The following is a 5,252-nucleotide window of genomic DNA, read 5'->3' on the forward strand; positions in this document are numbered from 1 at the left end:
TATAGATATAGATGGTTTATACTCCATCCTAAAGCGCCATGAAATGTTTCAATGTAAACTTTTACATCCTTTTGATTGATTCTGCTGTCTTTTATCGCACCCCCTGAAACAAGAAATGGACCTGAACCCCAATGATGTGGCATGTGGTTTACGTTTTTTAGAAACTGCAATGCAGACTTAAATTCTTGATTAAAAACTCGAATATCACATTAATGCTTTAATCGATCCAATATGGATATATTTCACCCGTTTATCATTAAGCTGCGATAACCTTTGACAACTGCATTATTTTTCTCCCAAGATTTATAAATTGGCATGAATGACTTTAATAACAACTTAAAATATTAAAATATTGAGCTTAAGGAGTCGTCGTTCATGTGTTCTTCGGTAGTTTGTTTTTGGTGGTTGTCGGCAGTCAGGAAAAATGGTGAAATAGCACCATTGATATCTCTCTCCTTCAAAAACTAATCTGAGGTCTGACATATCGAAAAAATATTTACCCATAGATCATCATGTATCGGGGTGCGTCGCCCAATGAATTGTTATATCCCACAATTCCGAGTGGTAAATATCTGATGTAATTAGATCTGTGTCCATTGGCTGTCGACACTGGCAACACATAAACTTTATTTACATTTATTGACTTTTCCAGACTTAACTGCTAGGCGGGAACCTTGTAGGTGAGATCCATCCACCCAGCCCATTATTTATATGTGCTAGTGAATCGAGAGGGGAATGTAAGAACGAGCATAAAGTTCTCATCGTTAGCGAATACGTATTGCATTGGGATTCAATTAGGAATTCTGTCTGATGATTGCATCGTTACCGAGGCGCAGCTGTCCTGCCGATTCTGCGCCCCTGCACATTCATCAGGAATTTGAAAGTTGGCCAGCTTTCTGTTCGGGTTTGTACACTTTGATGAAAACAGTAATGCTGGCTGACCTACGAGTCCCAAGTTTAACCTCCATCCAAGGGACAACAGCCGTTGAAGCAGCGCCCTGCCTAAACGAAACGCTCGGGTCTCTGTTTAAAGATGGATAGATCATCCAGCTCAACATAGCTCAAACACAAGTGGGCGACTTTTCTGCACCATCCTATCAAATGCTGAAAGCGTTATGTGAGGTATATCAAAGATGCATGCAAAGCAGACAGAAAAAATTTGAATTCAAATTAAGTAGTTCCTCACTCAAAGACCGACGTCTGTGGACAAACCGACAGACAGACAAAGTGAACCACTACTGGACTTTTGAAATGAATGACGTAATATCCGTGGACGAGAGATGTCGAGTTCACATCATTTCCTGGTAAGAGAAGCGAGTGGTGGTATAAATAGACACAGACACACAGGTCTCCTTTTAAAAATAGATGCAAAAATCTAGTATAATTTCTCTTGCGGCCCCAAAACCAAACAAACAAGATATTTATAACAGCTCTCACAGCTCACCCTCCCAGTCTTCTTGGGTATGATGCGACAAGCTTTGCACACCTGGATTTGGGAATTTTCTGCCATTCTTCTCTGCAGATTCTCTCAAGCTCTGTCAGGTTGGATGGGGACTGTTGGTGGACAGCCATTTTCAGGTCTCTCCAGAGATGTTTGATAGGGTTCAAGTCAGGGCTCTTGCTGGCCCACTCAAGGACCTTCACAGAGTTGCCCTTAAGCCACTCCTGCATTGTCTTGACTGTGTGCTTTGGGTCATTCTCCTGTTGCAAGGTGAACGTTCGGCCCAGTCTGAGGTCCTGAGCGCTCTGTTTCAGGTTTTCATTAAGGATATCTCTGTACTTTGCTCCGTTCATTGTTCCCTCAACCCTGACCAGTCCCCAAGTCCCTGCTGCTGAAAAACACCCCCACAGCATGATGCTGCCACCACCATGCTTCACAGTTGGGAAGGTATTGGGCAGGTGATGAGCAGTGCCTGGTTTCCTCCAGACATGACGCTTAGAATTGAGGCCAAACAGTTCAATCTTGGTTTCATCAGACCACAGAATCTTGTTTCTCACAGTCTGAGAGTCCTTTAGGTGGTTTTTTTGCAAACTCCAAGCGGGCTTTCATGTGTCTTTCACTGAGGAGAGGCTTCCGTCTGGCAACTCTGCCATAAAGCCCAGATCGGTAGAGTGTTGCAGTGATGGTTGTCCTTCTGGAAGTTTCTCCCATCTCCACACATGATCTCTGGAGCTCAGCCAGAGTGACCATCGGGTTCTTGGTCACCTCTCTTACCAAGGCCCTTCTCCCCCGATTGCTCAGTTTGGCCGGGCTAGGAAGAGTCCTGGTTGTTCCAAACTTCTTCGATTTAAGAATAATGGAGGCCACTGTGCTCTTGGGAACCTTCAATGCAGCAGAATTTTTTTGTAGGCTTCCCCAGATCTGTGCCTCGACACAATCCTGTCTCTGAGCTCTGCAGGCAGTTCCTTCGACCTCAAGGCTTGGTTTTTGCTCTGATATGCATTGTCAGCTGTGAGACCTTATATAGACAGGTGTGTGCCTTTCCAAATCATGTCCAATCAATTGAATTTACCACAGGTGGACTCCAAACAAGGTGGAGAAACATCTCAAATATGATCAAGAGAAATGGGAGGCGCCTCAGCTAAATTTCAAGTGTCATAGCAGAGGGTCTGAATACTTATGTCAACGTGATATTTCAGTTTTTTCTTTTTAATAAATTTGCAAAACTTTCTAAAATCCTGTTTTCTCTTTGTCATTATTGGGTATTGAGTGTACATTGAAGAGGGGAAAAATGAATTTAAACGATTTCAGCATAAGGCTGCAACATAACAAAATGTGAAAAAAGTGAAGGGGTCTGAATACTTTCTGAATGCACTGAAGATGGCGGGCATTTGAAATAATCGCTGCTGCTGTTTAACACGAAACAGAAAGGGAGGAAATCTGGGGTGTATTCAGTTACCATGCAGCTTGCCAAGCCAGCCGTTCCTCATCAACAGTTTTGAATGGAGTGCTTGCTTGACTGCCTAAGCCACCTGGCGAGTGCTCTACAAGAAGCTTGGTAAATGAACGCACTCCCAATGTTCTTGAGGCCCGACCCTCGATCTACTATAATCTATATACCACAGAAAGGAATGACCCTTCCTGCCTTTTCCGTAGGGAACAGGCGCACTAGTAAACATAATAGCAAAATTATGATACATTGTTATTACGGGGATGTAGGTTATAAAGATGAATGTAAAAGGCAAATACATGACCAAACAGAAGAAGACCAAAAAAATTGACTCTAACAGATTATAATCTACTCACCTTTGTATGGGCAGCATTACAAGGTGAAGGTCATGTTCAAGCAGGTCTTATTGAATTCATATATAACTTGGCTAATAGAGTTGGTAAAGGAGTTTATCTATACATGTGAATTATTTGATCAATTTACTTGCCAATTATCTTAAACTATTGGACATAAAGTAATGAAAATATGTTAAAGAAAGGTAATGGTTAAAATATTGACTGCTACTGCTTCACTGTCAGCAATGATTAGAGGCCCTAAATCTCAAATAGCAGGACAAGACTGTCTCTGTGGACATATTTCTGGTATTGGACTCAGTTTGGCAAACCACTCTGCTTGTCAAACTCACCCCCTGAGGCATGCGGTGTTTCCGGCATACCTGGCTTTCTAACGATTGCGACTCATGCACTCAAAACGTTCCTATCAATGGAACCCTTTCCTCCCCTCTCTCAATGGAGGCTGGAATGCCTTGAAGCAGTGTTGGACCAAGTATTGTCACAAAGCTATTAAACAACATACTTGATGCTCTGGTAAACGCTGTCTTCCTTTTTTTACAGATGGGCCCATGTTGTGCCAGACAGGGCTGTCAGGATTGCCGAGAACATTCCACTTTAAGCTGTCTAGTCTAGATTCATATCTTGGCCCGGCTATAAACTGTCATCCTGGTGTTTCGCAGGTAGGGCAATTCATCAATGTGTGTGCTCTCCCTCAGGTGGACGATAAACTATGATGGAAGATGCTCAAAAGGCCTTTGACTACTTGACCCTACTTTACATACTTTCACATGCTCTACACATTTGGCAGCCTCGACGCACTCCTAAGGTCAACACAGTACTATATTCCTCCAGTTATTTTTCCCATGGACTGCGAAACTCTGGAATTCCCAACTCGCATCCTGTTTCTGAGCCACATACGTACAACCTTTCCCAGTGAGAGATGTGAAGAGGTAACTCCTTTCGCAGTGATTCCCCTTCCCACAATTTATTTTTTGTAGCCCCCACCTTTGATTGACCATAAGGCCTTGTGATGGGCGAACACCCCATAAAAAAATGGATGTCCCATTTGTCAACATTAGCTGGTGGACGTTATAGATTCCACGGCATCCTTCACGAAGTTTAGGCGAGCTATCGCCAGCACCCCAGCCAAATTCTACATTTCTGTTCCAACCTACAGGGGGCACTCCATCAGCAGCACGACTGATCTTCCCGCAAATGATGCTAACCACAGACATACTGCATATGTAAGAAGAAGAAGAAGAACACAGGTAGAAAGAAGCAGCTCTTTCACTCTGCTGATTGGGAATTGAGTAGATGTTAGGATTGTCAAACAAATCTATCGTGCCTTCAGAAAGTATTCACATCCCTTGACTTTTTCACATTTTGTTGTGTTACAGCCTGAATTTAAAATTAAATATAAAAATGAATAAAAAAGATTTTTTGATCACTGATCTACACATAATCTAAATATCTATAAAGCTCAGTTGACTTTTTGCTCCACCAAATAACAGCGAAACGGAGTTGAGTAAAAGGGTGAAAATTATACAGATGCTGTGATACATAAATAACTACCTCTGTCGGTTTGAATGTTTGAAAGAGAATAGACGTCTGGATCAATGTTTGAGTTAAATTTAAATCCCGATTTATATCTCTATATATAAAGGAGGAGTGTCTGTGTGTGTGTGTGTGTGTGTGTGTGTGTGTGTGTGTGTGTGTGTGTGTGTGTGTGTGTGTGTGTGTGTGTGTGTCTGTCTGTCTGTCTGGATGTCCGCTTATAACTCAAGAACTACACATCGGAGAAAAGTTTTAGACACAGATTCGGAATCAGCATAAAATCCCGGTGGTTTTAGGCTACGTTTTATTTTAATATCAATGGTTTAAAAAAACCACGCCAGCTGCAATTCCATGGTGTAGTTTGTGGCGGCGCTAGACGTTCGGGGTGTATTGCAATGGTTTGTCGGGTTTGGCTGTGGGTCCAGAATAGCTCCCATTTTCCTTATGTTCTTCCACTTTTATTTTGAATCTTCTG

The sequence above is a fragment of the Myxine glutinosa genome, chromosome 7 (assembly GCF_964187855.1).
Source record: "Myxine glutinosa chromosome 7, kmMyxGlut1.1, whole genome shotgun sequence".
Classification (NCBI taxonomy): domain Eukaryota; kingdom Metazoa; phylum Chordata; class Myxini; order Myxiniformes; family Myxinidae; genus Myxine; species Myxine glutinosa.